The sequence below is a fragment of the Trachinotus anak genome, unplaced genomic scaffold, assembly GCF_046630095.1.
Source record: "Trachinotus anak isolate AG129_WGS33_773 ecotype Australia unplaced genomic scaffold, CSIRO_AGI_Tana_v1 ptg000010l, whole genome shotgun sequence".
In the NCBI taxonomy this organism is placed as follows: Eukaryota; Metazoa; Chordata; class Actinopteri; order Carangiformes; family Carangidae; genus Trachinotus; species Trachinotus anak.
Genome location: NW_027273861.1, coordinates 5697279 through 5716874, shown reverse-complemented (window position 1 = coordinate 5716874; position 19596 = coordinate 5697279).

Genomic DNA, 19596 nt, shown 5'->3' with positions numbered 1-19596 from the left:
GAATTAATGTATGACACTCGTGTTACTATGAGGTAATGGGATGACTTCATAGTTCAGGAGCAAAATTGCATGCAGTATAATGAACACCTTAATTAATGCCTTAATTATTGAGCCTTAAGGGCTCATTTGTTGATTATTACTTTGCAGAAAATCATTGTGTTTGTGAACTACAGTTTTTTTGTAATAATCATTGATTCACTATTAAGGTCTTCCTTAATTTACTTCCTTGTTTACTGTCAACAAAAATAAAATCTGTGTATTCCATAGTCAGACTAAAAATCTGAAAAAAATTGATTATGAATCATGTCAGAGGTCGTTCCAGCTAAAACGTGCCTACTTTTCCGTAGCATTTCTTTTTTTTTTTTTTTTGAAGGAATTTTAAAGGAATAGTTTTATATTTTGTGCTTTTTTTGCTGAGTTAGAGAAGAGTGACACCAACCTCATGTCTGTGCGTTACGAGCCATTCCCATCAGCCAATTAGCTTAGTTTTTGGATTAAGACTGGAAGCAGGAGGAAACAGAAGACCTGGCTCTACCCAAAGATGAACAAATCCACCTACCAGCACCTCTAAAACTCACTTAGTGTGTTATAACTTGTTTGTGTAAAATATAAAAAGAATAAAAACATAAGAATGAAAATAAATTTTGAGTTAGTTACACGTTGAAGCTATTTCTTGGATGGGGCAGTAACCTCCTGGAGTTCCTGGTGAAACCCCAGCATCTTCTTTTTGTGCCATTTTACTTCTTCTTCAGCTAGAAAAGATCTTTTCCCTCCACTCTGCAGTCATGCAGCTGCTGAACTCCGGTTGTCTAGTATCTTTAGTTTTTGTGTGCACTCCAGGAGCTATGAGCAATGCTGGCTATTTTTGACATTATCACATCTCAGGATATAAACAGATTCCTGGAAGCTCAGTGTTGGAGTTAATGTTAGCAAAGTGGTTGTAAATACTTTTGCCCAATCAATCACCTGAATATAGGCCATGAAAAACATGTAGACCAGTTGTCAGGAAATTAACAAACTGACACCCTCACGTAATGCCACAGTCTTAAAAACTAAATCTTGTTCTTTATCATGAGATAAAGATGAGATGAGATAATCCATGAGAGCGTGCGAGGGAGAGTTTACTCCCCTCTTCTCACATGATCACAGCGGTTGCATCAGGCAGCCCTGTGGCACTCGCTCCCACTGAGGTGTGTGCTTCTCACGTTAGTGCATGTAGACAGATAAATGACCACAGATGTCAGAAGTCAACTTTTCTTTTTCTGGGTTGAGAGGGAACTCAGTGCAGTGTGGGCGTCAAGGTTAAGTGTGTGAAATCATATTACGAGATTCTTCCCGGCATGAATATGGGGAATACATTGTAATATTTACAATTACAGGTGCAGTATGTTTCAACTGTTGTTTTCCACCCTGTAATTGGAACCTTGTTTTCATGGCCTTGTGATGTGATTGTCAAAAATGATAAGCCTGACTCCTCGTGTGGACCTCATGCCTTGTATGTGAGTGGGGTCAAATGAGGCTAGCGGATGGTTCAAGGCAATGTCACAAAAGCAAATATTTTAGTTATTTTCAAAACCTCCCTCTGAGCCAGACAGAGAGAGGGGAGAGACAACGACAGCTGAGACATTGACACCTGCACCTCCTTCGTGCCCCAGGACTCTTATGCAGCTGAAGAGGAGCTCCAGCATCATCCAGACGGTCCTCTGTTGTTCTGGCTTCAGATGGCAGCGAATAAATAGGGGTTGTTTTCAGTGCAGCCAGTCTTTGAGTCCCATCTAAAGGAGTGTGAGACTTCTCATGATCCCTAATGTTCTCTGTTGCTTTTCGCCAATTGGAAAAACATTTCTCTTTCAAGGACAGACTCTCAGTTTCTGTTAGCAAAGCTTTTGAAAGCTGACCTGCACACACCGCAAACAATGCTGTCACTGTCTGCAATGTATTCCGGCCACTGCCTCTTTGAACCTGGCGGCCCTGCAGGTGAATTTTTGGACAGAGACTGTGTAATTCTCTGGTGGTATGAACGACACTGCACATGCCTTTTGAGTCACTTCAGGACGGGGGGAAGGAAGAGTAGTAGGACTACTACTTGGTGAAGCAGGCTGCTGCTGCCCCTGTTGGTGTCAGCCTACTGACACAAATCTGGGAGGTGCAGGTGTTAAAGTCTCAGCTGTCGTCTCTCTCATTTAACTGGCCCAGAAATAGGTTTTAAAATCTAATATTTGCTTTGGTGGCTCTGAACTGTCCACTGCCCTAATCTGACCCCACTCACTAGCTAACCAGGTCAAAGTGCACATTCATGTGCATCCAAAGTTCTTACATGCAATACGTGACATGCTCATCATTTCTGACACACATCACATCACAAGGATATGAAAGAATATATTCTCTAGACAGAAATGACAGAAATAACAAAGACAAATGTAAGAAGCTATGGTCGACAGGGGGCCTGTCACACCCCTGCACCCCTACTTCCAACATCTATGAAAGTTTCACGCACCAGCTGAGCTAACTGCAGCTACCTATTTTCTATTTTTGCATGTTTCCATTTGGCCTCATATTCTGTTTAACACAATTTATTGTTGAGTTATGATTGTATGAACACCCTTCATTTCAGTTCAAGTTTGTTACAAATATTTGTACAGTCCAGGGCCTATGTTTGTTTAATGACTTTCGATTTTGCATGTTTTATTAAAGGATATTAAAGGATTTGATTAAGGTTTCATGATTGATCTAAGCTTGTGTGACAGGATATGCCTCTTTGATATGAACAATTTTTCATTGTCATAATACTAATGATGTTTTGGAAACATCGAAATATTACTCTTTTTCCTAATTCTCAAATGATTCAAGAAGTGAACTGTAAATGACCTGATTTGAATACACTGTCCGCTGGCAGAGTATATGACCAGACTTTCACTCTGTGGGTCTCAGCACGAGTGATTCATCTGCACACAGTTCAGTGAAAGAGCCACACACAACAAATGTTGATGGAAACTCTCCTGCTATTTCAAAATTCAAAGCACTGATGTCAACACTTGTAATGTCAGAGCCACAGTGTGAAGAGTTGTTTACACCGCAAGTCTTGGAAACAGTGATTCAAGCATCTGATGTTAGTACCAAGCTTTATGAATCTGCTTCACTGACTCCCAATCATTTGTGAGTGGTGTATTAATGCCTCCTTGGGCTCCTCAACAGTATCCTAGCAACCTGTCATTCCTTGACTGTCCTTATTCAAGGTTATTATAATTAAGACGGTGACGTTGTGTCCTACTGCTCTTTGAATTATAAGACCTATTTAAAGACCATTAGCAGAGCCATGAAGGGCTGACAGGAGGTGTTTAATAAACTGAAATCTGTAGCTACAATTTAGTAGCTTAAATTGTTGCATTGGTTCCAACAGGTAATCCCCATCCAACAGCTTGCCTAAAAATGTTGACTTTCCTCTAAATGTCAGTCTTTGTAGCTCAGGTGGCCTTTGCACAATGCACTTGATCATCTGAACTTAACAGTGTTTGGATAAATTCAACATGTTAGCACAAGTTTAGCTGCTGTAATAATTCTTTTTTTGTGGGCAAAGTAATGTTCTACCAGATTTTCCTGATTTCTGAAAGAAATAGTGATATTCTGAGAAATGCACTTGTTTGCATGCTTATATATATTTGCCACTTTGAGTTTAAGACTTTTATTGTTCTATGTTCCTCTCTTGTACCTTGCTAACTACCTTGCTCGGTACGTAGTTGGCTAGCTACCTACCTACCTGTGCAAAGCTATACTATGAGCACAGGACAAGAGACACATGCAGTCTCTGTGGCCATGCTGTTTTAAACAGCTCCATTTTGCAAGGTAATGCTCCCACAACCAGTCTCATACCAACATGCTAAATAAGCGACATACATCGTTTGAATTTAAAGCTAAGGAGTTTGAAAGGCCCTTAAGTTTTCCCCTGTTTCCTAACTTTTATGCCAAGGTCAGAAAAACACATCCTCTCGTCCAAGTCCCAGTAACACAGAAAACCCCATATTTCCAAAAATGTCACAGTATTTCTTTATAGTGCTGCACAAATTAAAAATTTTACATGGAGAGAGAATTACCTAATTCTGCAGAGCCCCACCTGCTCTATAGAGAAGTTTAGCACCTTTCAGCTCATTGTTTTGTTTTTGTGGTATGCAGCTCTTTAAAAAGATAGATAGATAGATAGATAGATAGATAGATAGATAGATAGATAGATAGATAGATAGATAGATCTTTATTGTCATTGTAGGTCATACAACAAAACTTTGTTGGAGCAATCCAGTCAGCAGCATAATATAAAAATAAATACAAAATATATACATGCACACAACCCAAGCACATCTCACCCATACCCATGACCACTTACACATTCATACCCATAGGTTTTAAAATATGTGATAAATACTCTAAAGATATATACAAAAATAAGGGTCAGAGTTCATTATTGCACAGCTTCATCATGTTGGTCCAGTCATATTAACATAATTTTCAGCAGGAAGGTATTTTCTGTGAAAAAGCTCTGATAAACTCATTGTATTCTACATGCTCAGTGCTAAACAGCATATTTCTCTGTGGGGGAGATCTAAACAGAGCTAAAAGGACAGTGAATATAGGACTTTTTTGTAATTTATAGGAACTGGTGGAATTTAGTAATTTAGACAACTGCTGGCTAACATTTGTCATATTAACTTCACAAGGTGATATGTTGCTATGTTTACAGTTTGTGTGCAAAAAATCAATCAATCCAGGTTATGAAAGACTATTTCATAAACCAATCTGTCAGCTTACACATGCTAACACTTCAGCAAAGTGAACGTGATACCACTTTTGACTGATCTCCGCAGGATGGTTGTGAAAAGTGCTGTTGTGTCACACACTGGAATTAGTTTTCAGACTTAATTAGTTATCAGTCAGCAAACCTGCCACTCATGACTTTTTGTACTGAAATAACATTAAGTACACAATTTCATAAAACTATTAAGTACTAGAAACTGTAAAACTGAATTGTAAAGTTCTATTTTTGGAGCCAGGAAACCAGGGAAAGTGCCTTCAGGCAGGCAGAGTACCTCATGAAGATAAATCCATGACAGTGTTGGATTGTGGAGTTTTGAAGGTAAATATTTTGCTCTAAATTTGGCCGAAAGGGTTTATAGACATCTAGCCTGCTAGCCTGACAGTTGTTTAATGATATTTTGACAACTATATTTCCACATTCATCAGGCTTTATGGAATAATTCCCAGGTTAACCTGTATGCAAGGAGTAAACAAATTTAAATCTTCATATACACTGTCATTCCACAAATTTACAAGTACACACCATCAAAATAATGGCAGCTCTTTCACTTACATTTGGGGCCTAGTCAGATCTGTGTATCTGATTAGACCTCCTCTCTTCCCCCACCTCCTCTTAAATTTTAATAAACCCTTTTCAGGATAGCCATGCTTTCCATGTTTTTAGCATTGGCCTTCTCATTGCTCACCATCTATGTGTGTTTAACATGCTCTCCATCTCACTAGTAAATGATTCAGGACTACATGATCAAAGTCATTTTGAAGATCTAATCCGTGGTTCAGGTTTGCATGGCAGACAGCACCCTCTCATGCTCCTGGCACGCTCTCCCATTCTCACAACAACACACACTGCCATCTAAAACCCGATTTGTGGATTAACCTTGGATTTACATTTTGGAATATGGCACCTTCTGAGGAGCAGCACTGGCTCGCATTTGAAGAAATCATTAACAATTAACGGCAGAGTAAGGGATGAGTCAAAATGGTTGCAGAGCAGCACGGAAGCAGCAACGCCAGCTGAAATAGTAATGTGTTTTCCTGTGTAGCTGTCAGTTCTCTTATCTCATATGCTTTGAGTGGCGAAGACTTGACGTGGGATTCCAACAATGCAGATAATGTTCAGTTCCTGCTTTCAGAAACGGTTAATGGGAAAATCCATCCTAACACAGATCTCACATGTTATTCCTGTGTTATTCCACATTTGCATCTACTTTTTTGAAAAACTTTCCAACTGTAGCCATAGAATAAGAACTTGTCTGTCTGTGATGTCGCAATATACGTTCTGTACGTTAAGTAGCTCTGCTATGTGGATGGAGGCTGCACTCTTCTGGATGAGCTAATGTACAAAAAGAAAAAAAAAAAACAGGATATGCAGAGCACAAGTCCACTGACATATCTTTTAAATTATTTGAAATATCCTGTAGCATCTTAAAATCTTCAGGTTAAAAGGTTAGGGGGTCATAAATCAGATATACGCTTTATATTTAGTCTGGTCTCCAAGGCAGTGCTCACCTCACACTCCCAATCTGCTCATGTTTTATACATGTCACCCTTCACACTGTGTCTTCATCTCACATGTTCCCCAGGCATACTTTAAAAAACTGGAGCTCTATGTTTTGTTTCTGTCAAATGTTTTTCTCCAGGGCAGAATTTGGGCAGCCTGATGATTTAGGATATGAGGAAGAGAGATGTTGGGTTCTTGTACACAGTTAGTAATGTCTCCACAGGCCTTTGGTGAAGCTGTGGAGACAGTAGGCGGAACGTCAGACCTGCAAGGAATTCAAAATTTGCTATGTTTCTGCAGTGCTGCTGTTTAATATTGTGTAAAGGTTTGTCATCAACTTTTAGACACGTTAACTTTTAAATAGGTTTTCTCATGGCACCGCTGTTTTAATGCACAAATATACAGGGGGTCAGACCCTGGGGCCCGGTGACAGTGCGGTGTGCACCACCTTTGTCCTGCTTCTGATAATCCCTGTTGTGACAGCAGCTCGTTTGAAAACTTGGAGGAGATCAGTGAGACCAGTTGGATTACATTTTGAGTAGCAATGTCTTAAAACCATCCTTTGAAGTCAGTATAAAAAAACTGTGGTTACACTATGACGTGACATTTGCTTGCCCATGTGATAGATGAAGCCAGAGTGTTGGTGGCACAGTGACAGCTCACAGGGATAACTGGTGAACTAGCTGCAAAACAACCATGAACTCACCAGCTGGCCCAGCAATAGGTCCTGGAGCACCCCCGGCATTTTAGATGTCATTTTAATCAAGTAAAGGTTTTTAACGAGGGAATCAAGCTTGCAGTCAGCTAGCAAACTTGTTAGCTTGTTAGCTTAGCTTGTTTTTATTAAAAATAGATATTAGTACAATCAACCCCTGTCTTAAAACTGTGTGTAAAACATGTATCTTTTGTGGTACAGACAGAGGAGGTTACATAAAGTGATGGTGCAACACAGCTAATGAGCTATGAGAGCTTCCTCTATTTTGGACTCTCCGGTCCACTGTTACCTGAAAGGTCAGCACTGTCAGGACAATTTGCTATTGGTCATCAGCGAAAAATGTTTCAGTGCACTAAAGTTTAACTCTACACAGAACATTTGCTTTTATTTATCTTTACCATGTTCACCCTCTTAGTTTAACATGTTAGCATGCTAATATTTGCTAATTAGCAATAAAGACAAAGTATGCCCATCTACAAATGTTATATATATTGAATTTTTATGTATGAAATATATACACATATAAAATAAAACATGTATGTAAAAAATATTTGAAATTGGAATAATTTATATTGACAAATATGTCTAGCCCATACAAGTATGTATATGTATATATGCTGATATTGTAGACATATATGTTACATAAATATATATCCATCCCAAAGCCGCTCAATATGTTGATATTATGTCAAGTAGGTAACAAAAGTCTGAGACCACTTTCCCAGAATGGCAATGTTGAAAGACATATATAAGCCTATAGCATTTTTATATGTATGATGTTTTAAGCTTAGAGAAATTAAACATATCGTCAACAAATATGGTTGCAACATGTCATACCATATAAAAATGAATCATATTGATACTTTTGATATATGCAAATATACAAATTTTACTATCGGTATCTCATATATGTTATAAATGTATATCTTTATATATCCAGAGGATGTATATATGTGATAATAATATATCCCCTTATTGGTGACGTGGCAACTTCACTGATGATACAGGGACATTCTGTATGGGACAGCTGATGCTGATGGGAATGTCATTAGTTTAGCAGGTTTTTAGTCATAAAACACATTTGACATACAAAGTCAATTTTGATAAAACAAAAAGCATATAAGAAAATCTTGGTTTTCCTGTGTTTGAATAAAAGTCAGCAATCATTTATAGAAAACCACAAGAGGAGGATCCATTTCCCAACAAAACTGTTGTGCTGTTTCACCACCACACAGATGTTTGAGTCTGATCAAGGTCTACAAATATTGCACGGCATGGTATGACTTTTGGATATTTTTTATGACCATTACTTTTTATTTTTAGTCATGTCTAAGGCATCGCTGTAAGGATTGCAGTACCCGTCTGTCTGTTTTTGTTGTTAGTCCCTAAAGGAGCAAAGAAATGAAGAAGAAAATCATAATTCTATTGCTTCTTATTGGATGGCACCATAAAATGGTTAAAACATAGCTGATGGCATAAGGTATGTCAGTAAAAGCTACTGCAATTTCACTTTCAGCAGAGAATGAACAATATTTTCAGTTTATATTATGGGAATTTTAATGTGTTTTTGCAGACATTCAGAATAGAGCTGAGGCCTTTTATGTCATGATTTGCATCTACAACACAGCTCACAGTGGAATGCTTTCATACTGTAGGCAACCTCAAAATTATATATTACCATTTGGCTGTTGTTTCTGGCCAAGTGTGCATGCGCTTCCAAAACCATCAGCCCTTAGGCCAGGATCCCAAAGGAGATAAGGGATGAAGAATAGATGGCATTCTGAGCTCTCAAGCCTCACGCACATGTTTTTATTTTTACCTCCAGACTTCTTGGGAGCCATCTGTTCAAACATTTAAAGAATACCTTGCTCTCGCCAGCCAGAGAGAGTAGAGCAGCTTGACCAGCAAACATTACGAATGTGCTGTCGAGTAAATATAGCTCCCAGGATAGAAGGGCAAAGAGATTTGTTTGAGACAAGAACAGGAAATACTTCTAGAAATTCATCACGACACTGTGGAAGAACACACGGAGCAACAGAGGATGTGTGTAATATTGCTCGAGAGCATGTGTGACCAGCTGAATTCACTTGGCCACTTTTGAAGACGTGATCAACTTCCTGCTGTTCTCTCTGCAAGACCGTCTACTGCACATATTTGTGGGCTGCTCGGGGAACAGCTTGTTCTTGGCATTGCGTCTCAGGACCAGTCATGACATTCAAACTTTGTAGGGAAGATTCACAAAAACAGAGGGCAGTGGACTGGACTGATTACATAAAATAACTCAATCTTTCACTTCGTATTCTCCCAAGATCTCACTCTGAATTACAAACCACTTAATCACAGTTTAATGGATCCTATTGAATAGGTCAGAGATGTAAGGTAAAGTAGAATAAGAGCTCCAAGCCAAATTATCTGTGTTATTCAGATATGAGTGAACATAACTGAAGCTCATTTTCTGAAGAATGTTATCAGGTTTAAACTTCTAGTCTTAAAGACACTTTTTTTTTTTTTTTTTTGCTTTCCCGTCTCTCTGTTCTCTCTGTAATTGGCTTTCTTAAGCAGATGGCAGTTTTAACAAAAAGCCAAACTGTGCCTCACTCAAGTCTTCTCCGCAATTTTCTGAGAAAGCCTCTGAATAGATCCCGACAAGCCATTACTGTTCTTCACTTTCCGCTGTTTATTTCTGTTTACAGCAGTTAATACAATTATTCCCAGTCGTGACCTATTTAAGCGGTACATGCTACGAGCCATTAGCATTCAGGGAGTCTACAAAGTAACTACATTGATGGATTTGTGAAAAGAGGTTGTGTTTTTTAGTGTGTGCGTAGGTGGAGGTTCAGAGGCCTCCTGTTTGTCTTCATTTAACTGATTTTCTGTTGCCATAGGAGCAGGCCTCTTTTTTTTCTGCCATGAAAGTGCAGCACTTCAGAGCGCACTGTCTGGATTCAGATCTACAAGAAGGTGTCAGGGGAGTTGTCCAGGATTTTACACTTATCATCGCTTCCATTAGATGACTTGCAGCTCACTTTGGAGAAATGTTCAGTTCAAAATGTCTTTATTATTGCAGAACCATTCATGAGTACATAGTAATGTGGATTTAGCAGATTTTTTAAAACATCATATATGTACTACAGCATGTAGGAAGAGAATATAAATCCTCTGTGACTGTGAGAGAGAGAAATTGTGGGATTTGTCAGCCTTTGTTTTGTCTTCCTCATACCTTGATTCTTTGTAGAAGATTTTCTAAGCTCCCTTTTGTTGCTTTTTATTTATCACTCCAACCGGGAAGAGTTCAGAGACTTCTTGGTAAATCATGCAGAAAAGAGAAAAGTCAGCAGACCATTTTGGATACAAGCCATTCACTGCCCTCCACTGCTTTGGACCTTTCCCCGGGCACAAAGCTAGTCTATCAAATGGCTCGCACACATCCCCATGGGTCCCTGTAGGTCAGTGGTTCTCTACCTTTTTGTCTAGTGTACCCCACCACCCATATCAGGTGAGCTTAAGTATCATCAACATTTTCATGTGTATATTCAGTATCACTATGGATAATGTCATATACATTTGGTCTTTAAATTCCTACAGCTACCATTTTTAGCAGAAGAGGGATCTTTCAACTTGTTATCCATTACTTTCAGCAATTACAACTTTTTATTGATTACTTTTAGCTTGATTTCTCCTTGTTTCAACTCTTTACCCATAATAACATTTATCCATTACTTTAGCCCACTGTTTAATCTGTTTATCCATTTATTATCTAAACTCTGTGTCCATTACTTTTGGTGAATAATTTCAAATGTTTATCCTCTTTAACCATCTAAACCATTTATTAATTACTTTTAACTTTTCTCTGATAGTTTGCTAATTAGTTTTTATGCACTTTCAGTGGCAACACATGGTGCATCACACACATTTGGATGGCTCTATTTGCATGGTTATTTTCCAAAGATAAGTATGTGGATATGTAGTTTTATTTTTTTTAATTAGTTGTGCTACTCCACACACTTTCCACACACCCCTGGAAACTGCAGACACCCTCAGTCACAAGTCCCCCTGGTCGGGAATCCCAGCTGTGGATCCCTGACTTCTCCTGTCTGGATACTGGGCCTCACTATCACGCCAATAAAGATGTCTTGTTACAGCAATCTGATGGTAGCTGCTTTTAATAATGAGTATTTTCCATGGCAGTCCGGTCCATGCTTATACAGATCACTGACAGTGAAGAAACCACAGCGATGCATGGCCTTTGTAGCAAACGGGGCGAAACCAGAGAAACCTTGCCGAGCATTTAAATAAAAGAAAAGCATGTTGTGGGCGATGCCATCGTAACCTCAAGATTATACTGAAAAGATGATGACTGGATTTTCCTACTAAAGGTCTTCTGTGATGTGATCTATCCTTTTCAACAATGCCAGTGGGTCCTATTGAAAAAGTGGGTCAATGGAGCTATTTTTAGTAGCCATTGCACACCCCTTTTTATAAACAAGCAAAGGCACAAAATCGGGATGAAACAACACCCAAATACATTGAACAAATATTCTGGGGGAAATCAAGGTGTTCAACTTGTCGGTAAGTGGGGTGAACTATTTATCTGGTTTCAAACTTCACCTCCCTGCAGAGATGAGAAGCTGTGTGAGGGCATGAAATGAGTAGGGGGGTGGGGGCTCTCTGTTCCAAAGTGGGCTTCTGTTTCATCATCTCCAAGTCCCGGTGCCTTGCGTGGCTACCTTGTTGTAATTCCTCCTCATTTTCTGGGTTTCTCTCTCATATTTCCTTTCATTTCCAAAGGCATCACTTGAAAAGAAAGTGTTTGCTGCCTTCTCCTGTTTTAGAAGTGACACTGTGGGCGATGATGTGATGGAGGCGTACCAGAGACAACATCCTCACATGCACCTTACCGGTTTAATGTTCCGCAATTGCACACAAAAGTTTGTCAACGAAACAGAGCATAAAAGCGGCATATGTTGAAACTGATCTGTGCAGAAAAAAGAAAAAAAAAGAACAGATCAGCAAAGAAATGAAGCAAATGAACAATAAAAATTAGACAGGCCTGTTTCTGGATTATACACTGTTAATGATGGCGGTGAAGCAGTGAATTACTGCTTGTCTTGCAATCAAGCCCAATAAGCCACATGAGGCTGTGCACTGCCCCAACAAACAGGCAAGAGGGTGTCAGTGAAGCAGAAAGCGATTTTGCGGCAGAGCAGAAAATGCACTGTATTCCTACAGGCATTGCATGACAGATCTGTGAACTTCAACTAAGTAGAGGTGGAGCATTGTTTGCAGGAAATTCCTGAATGGCTGTTTCAGCCAAGGCAAACCTGGGACAAAGAGCAAATAAACGTAAATTATGGCACATTTTGGCCTTAAACTGAAGTTTTACTTTGACATCAAATTAAGGTGAAATGTTGCTGATGCTTAAAGGAGGCGTTTGCACTTTACATAGCAGGCTTTTCCAGGAGTGACTGTGTATGTTTAAGTTTCCCAGAGGACCCTGCATACATGCTAGTGCCACCTCAGCACCGGGGGAAACGTGTAAAGCCATCAGTTACCAAAAGGGAGCACACTGTTGTTTTAGCACCACAGCTGCGGTTTGTGTTAATGAGCAAACCCTCCGCAGCTTAATACCTTCATCCTTCCAGTCAGTGTGACAGAGGCTGTATGTTTCCAGGAAACCCCAGTGATATTACTCACCTTGAGCGAAACTCCCATGATGTAATAACCAGTAAACCTCAGGAATTTGAGTGCAGAAGTTTCTTATTTCTGTTGTAAGATGAGTAAGGAGGGAAAAAATGCTGATGCTTGTTTTGTAGAATTGAGAATGTGAAAACAAGTTTCTTGCAGAGTATAATGAGGTTATGTAATATCAAATGAGCATGGACACTGACAAAGCTGAAAATATATACTGCCTTGCTCAAAGGCAGCAGTCAAGAATAAATGTGTTACTTGCCATCCTTAATTCATCAGCTCCAATCTGGCTTTCATCCTCCTGTTAGTACTACATATCAAAGCAACCATTTTTTGGCTACTTTTCAGTGCCAGTCACACTCTGAGCTCAAGGCTAAAGTGCTACTCAGATGAGTCAGAAACATCACAATTTATGGTGAATTATACGATATCCGATTGGTGCTTCCTGCTGCGTGGATCGGCCAAGTGGGAGCAGTCGGTGTGTCCGGGGTGACACAGTATGTCACAGAGAAACAGTTTGGATTGGTAATGACACATGCCAGGAGGGCTTGTCTGTTTTACAGTCAGAGGTGATGTGAGGAAGATGAGACAGAATCAGGATGGCAAGACAAGGAAGAAAGAGAGCAAAGGCATGTTAGCATATAAGTGTTAAATCACAGGTGTACAGTAAGATGGAAGGAAATGGTCAATATTAATCATATTGTATCCACTGTTAGGTTGTTGGGCAATTATCATAAGTTGGCTGGTGAGTTAATACATGTTAAACATGTTGTAATCACACATATAGGACATGAATAAGCTCTTCATGCCCCCGCTCTCCACGTCTGCAGCTGTTGGTGTTGTATCATCACTGGAACAACACTGCCACTTAGTGGCTGGACTGTCTCTCCCTCTGGACCAAACTCACTGAAAGGTTGGCTTAAGCTCACCCATACAGCTCTTAGCCCTGTGTGATATTTGAACCATAACTGGACTCATGAGGATCACTTGAAGTTTAGCACTGTGGGGAAAAAAAAACTTTGCATGCTAAAATGTGGGGCATGGGGTGGAAATATGGGGTGAAAGTCTTGTTTGAACTGCTTGTATCTCGTCCACCCCGCCTTCTGCTGTTACAATTGAATACTGTGCTATCTATTATTACCCAAGTGGTATTTACACAATCTTATAACACCAATGTCTGCAAATGCTAATGCTCCAACATTTTATACTTTACTGTAGTTAGGTTTCATCCTCAGGAATTATGCAAACATTTGAACTATTTAAAATGTGTCTCACTGATTTCTGTTCTTGAATAATACTGTATTTCCTTTTGCACTGAGATTTTGTATAGTTCAGTTACCATTCCCTGTTGATTATCCTGCTCTACACCATTATCACCCTGACTGGATTACCCTGATTAACCTGCTTTGAGAGCCCTTGGGCAAAAATTAGCTCCTGACTACCCTAACCAGCCAATCCTTGTGCATTGTGTTCTTATGCTGGAATAGTACATTGACTAAACTTTGCCATGTGGTAATTTTATTAAACACAAATTAATTATTAAATTAAATATGCCTATAGAAATAATTAAGGGGCATCTTCCCTGGTAGGTTGTGTACTATTAACTCTGAGTCCTTACTGCAGTTCTTGCCCAGGATCGAATCCCCTCTCACTCCATGTCATCCCTGCTCTCTCCCCTAACTTTGCTGTGTCTCTCTCCACTTTTTCTACTATGATTAAGGCAAAATGCCCAAAATATAACTTATACTAATGAAGGCTGATGCTGCATTCATGTAATATCAGAAGAATGAGAAGAACAGGAAAACCACCCATCACTATGACTTGAGAGTGCTTACACATTATGCTAAGACAGTTATCCCCATTGCTATCCTTGTAGTCACACCAGTTAGTATAAATTAGCTCCATTTGCATGTATTTGGAGTTGTTTGTTAACCAGCTAAAGTTTCAGTGTAATTATAAATAAATATTGGAATTTGTTTAGATATTATTGTCAGAGGTTGTTGCTGTGTAGCCATTTTTTCAATGGCTTGGTGACGCTTGTTGTTTTTTTCACAAAGTGGGACATATCCTAGTTGCCATAAATTGCCTACTCTGACTGAATTACAACAGTGTGTCCGACTTGGCCGCTCAGTACTATGGTTTAATTACATTATGTGAGTACGTTATGTGCGCCTGGTGGCGGGTCACATAAAAATAGCTTCAATTCAAGTACCTCCCTGTAAAGCTGCACTTGTTTCTACATTCAGTTTGTGAAGGTATTAAACCAATAAGATATAGTATATTCATTAGTGAGTTTTCAAGGTGCTGTTAAGTGTGTTTTCAAAACAAGACAGGCTAGCTGCTTCCCTGTGCTTCTCGTCTTTATGCTAAGCTAAGCTAACTGCCTCTTCTTGGGGTTTTTCAGATTCACTTGCTGTGACTGTGTTTTCACCACCAGTGGCTGGTCGCAGAGTCTTCCTGGAGTCTTGTCATCGCTGTAAATTCATTTAAAGTCAGGCTAGCTGTTCTTCTGTCTTATGCTAGGCTAAGCTAGCTACCTCTGCTCTAGATTCACACATGAAGTGTCGTGAGAGTGGTATTGATCTTCTCATCTAACTCTTTCCAAAAAAATGAATAAGCATATTTCCAAATTGTCCAACTATTGCTTTAAAGAAAATACTTTTTTCAAAAATAGTTTTACTTTCCCAGTTGCTGTTTTTAAACCATGTAGTTTTACATGCCAACTTTTAACCCCAGATGTGAGCTTTTGAACCGCACGCCATTAATGTGAAACTTTGTCTTAGATCTAGACAGAGAGGGTCAGGGCCTTGAACCTTTTATCTTTGAGGAACAGTCCGTGGAGACAGCCCCATGTCACACTGATTTGTGTGTGTACTATCTCTTTCAGGCTCACCCGGCACCGAGCAGACTCTCCTGAAACTCTCCATCATTGACCTTAAATGTCCCCATGAACCGAACCGTAAGTCAAACTTTATTTATAAAAATACAAATCAGAACAGAAGTTATCTCAGGGCACTTTTCATATAGAGCAGGTCTTCTCTTTAACGGTCTCAGGTCCCGGCCTGATGTTCATAACAGCCAAGGTCAAGTGAAACAGTTGTCTGCAGTCATCTGGAAGTGGAGCCTCTGGCTGGTAAACACAATGGTCAGCTTGCGGTCAGTATGTGCAGCTCTCCCACGCCACATCATTGTCAACTCAAGACAACATACAGTGGTCCTCAGATGCACTTTACTGTCTGAAAGAATTAAGCTTAGTTCAACTGAAATGTGAAAGTTAACTTCAGATAAAAACTGAGAATGACTGTTACTGGTCTAAAAAAAATGTGTTTAGCCTATTTTTTCTTCATTTTTACGTAAGTATGAAAGGAAGTGTTTATTCTTAATACTATCGTATGTGCTATGTTCTCCCTCTGTCACTGTACTTCTGTAACTGATAGGGTTTTGCATAATATTCAAATCAAGGAACTCATACCGATGCACTGATGACAATGCAACCTTACTGTCGCCTTGTTTTTCTATTATCTGTTAATCAGTGGTCGAAAATGGGGAAATGCCTCTGCATAGACTCAGGCCATGTGCCATGCTGGGTGAAATCATACTCCTCTGTGGAGCTTTGCCTGGGCTAAAACATTGAAGGTTAGGAGTTTTCCAGCTCATCAGGCTTCAGCTGAGTTAATGAACCCTCATGGCCCAGCCCCCGTGCTCCTGTCTGCACATTACTCAAGGGCTAAGCAGGGGAAAAAGAAGTTGCCAGTGTTACTACGCCTCAGCAAGCCACTGCACACATACACAGATCATGACTGTGGGACTTACAGGGTCACAGAGGTCTGCGCAACATCTGCTCATCCCGTGTACTATCCCAGGAGAGTTAAATCAGGCTTTGCAGTGATATGGATAAACAAACACAAACGTGCTGGGACATAATTGAATTATTTCCATCTACCAAGAACACTGAAGATAAGGGGTGAATGCCCCTGGATATGTTTGTGTTTGAACTGTAAAGTCAACTGACGCCATCTCACAGAGGACCCTCTGGCCCAGATTCATCAAACTCACATTGGTTTCAAAAAGTGTACAACACGCCCATCATGAAGACATTTTTAAATTTCAATTTACTGATAGTTTCTTTTTTTTTCTTTTTTGACTAATTCTCTTTATTGAATTTTCCAAGGTATGTACAAAAAAAGTAAGTTAATATAGTGCGCACAGTATTTCTGCTCTCAGACACCCATCACCTTTTTGCCTCAACAGGCTACATACAATACACTAATGTAAAATAACAAAATAAACTATAGGGATTACTCTGACAAATAGAAAAAATAGGTATGAGCTTTTGGAAAATACCCTTTCATTTTCTTGCCAAGACTTGATAAACTGGAGTCAGCAACTAGTTAGCTTAGTTTAGCGAAGCTTAAAGACTGGAAGTAGTGGAAACAGCTAGACTCTGTCCAAAGATAACAAATCTGCCTGCCAGCACCTGTACAGCTCACTAATTAACACCTTATTATATCTCATTTATTTAAACTGTACAAAACCTGAACTGTGAAAATGACAGTTTGTGGTTTACGCAAAGACAAGAAATAGTTCCGGCATCTTTTAACTCCTGAGATGAGAAGAGGTTTTTTTGATTTTTCCAGTTAATTAGGATAAAATGATGGGATAGCAGGTGAGGGCAACATAAATATGTCAAGCTGTAGTTATAGACCAGGCAGAGATCTGCTTTACATGTAAAATGCCTGTTAAACGATCTGGTTCAGTTAGTCCTGTATGTTGTGCGTTCATGACGTACTTAAAGACTGTGTTTTGCCTTTCTCATAGGTGGGATCTAAATTTTGTTTTGGAAACAAAAGTAAAAGTTGATCATTAAAGTGTTGCTGGACATTTGATCTCTTCACACATTTTTCTTCTCTAACACAACATTTTGTATTAAAACCTTATAAAGCTGATACAGTGAGCTTATTAGCAAACAGTTGCCTTTTTATACATCCTGCAGATACAGAGCATCATTAGCATTCATTTGGTCACTCTCCTTTTACCTCTGTAGTTGAACTCCACCAACTACTGAGGGCTCTTCAGCTGCTAAATGCTTTTTGCCTGCTGCAGAAATTATACCATGAGAGCTGTTAGAATGAATCAGTCAACCAGAAAACCAAAACGATAAGCTGAAAGATGCTAAAATTCTCTGCGTGGTACCAGCAGCCTGGTGATAGCTCTCTACCAGTTTGTCACCATGAGTGACCCTTTTCACTTTATGCATAGTCATTTGATACAATGTTATTGTATAAGCAAATATTGCTCATAGCAACTTTAAATCATAATAAAGGGTCGACTGGGGTATTTTGGGGCTTATAGGAAAAGGGTTGCACTGATTTGGATTACACTCCTCAGTTGTTGAGCATAAATTCTGCATGTGCAGTACTGTATGTAGAGTACATGCATAACATCATACACTACCTCAGAAAACACACATAAAACTGTGTTAGATACACTGGCAAAATGCATGCATACAGATAATATTAAGTTACTGGTGAACATTAACTGTACTTGTCTACAAAGCAGCCCACATGCTGCAATACTCACCATGCCATTATAATGCACTACGTGCAGCACTTTTTCATCTAAAACATCCACCGGAAATATGACATGTATTATTTAACCTATTATTAATTCATGGTAAATTCCATCTGTGATAAACATGTATGTCTTTGGAGAGCACTAAAAAACTGTGTGGGGAGACTGAAGCATAAACTTAAGGAGATACACAGTAGTACCAACTGAAACGCTTACAGCCTGGCAACAGTCAACATTTCCAGTTATGCAGTGTTGATTACTTGGCCTAGATACAACAATATGGATTATTCTTATCCTCGCTTCTCCGAATGATGTGATGCATCGCAGGGCAAAGGGTTTTTAAGTTCACTGGTTTTTAAGTGTGTGTGTGTGTGTGTGTGTGTATGTTAGCAGAAATCCAGCTCTCCAGCATGGCACTGTCCTGCTGAGATATTTAAATAAAATGGCCCCCAGGTCTGTGATTCAATTATGTTCTGGTCTTGTGTTTGCAGTTATCACAGAATCAAATAAAGGAACAACAAGGTGATTTATGGATGTCAAGTGGATTTTGAAGAAATTCCAGCTTCTTGCGCTGATGCTTCAATGTGAGCCGAAGATTAAATCTGAAAATTCACCATTAACCCATCACTGAAGCAAAGAAGCTCAGGATTGATTAGAGGTAATTACTTGACTGCAAACCCCCCAAAAAATAAAACAAAAACAAAAAAAAAACCCAAATGAGATTTGGACTGAAAGCTACTGGCCATTCACGCAACACTAAAAAGCATGAAAATCTCAGCCTGCAGTCCGTGGGAGTAGCTAAGCAACCGTAGAGAAAGAACGCCTTTAGAAACCTGTCTACATCTCTTTGACGGCTACAGATTACAACTGGATCAGTTTTAAACTTCCCATAAGGCCCTGGAAGAGCTCCCTGACAGAGTTGTGATTGGGAATGAGTGGCTTTACCGTATGCCACGTCAGAAAACATTAGCGCACATGCAGATTGATGTTTAAATGGTGATGCTATTCAAGGATTTGTGGGAGGAAAAAGTCTTATTTGCTTTCAATGATCTGGTTCATCGCACAATTGCTTGATTGTGTTATTGTCCAGTTGAATCATGAAATGCCATTCACTGGTATTTTAGGAAAAGATGTCAAGACAGGAATGTAAGCTTGAGAGAGGAAATTGAAAGCAAGCTAAACCTTTCATAAATAATATAAATAGTGTGTTGCACAAATCTCTAAGATTAATCTAGCAGCAGTTAAGTGTTCTGCATATTCAGTACATCTTAAAATACAACCTGAAAAAGTTTTAATTCCTCTTGAGGCTTGATCC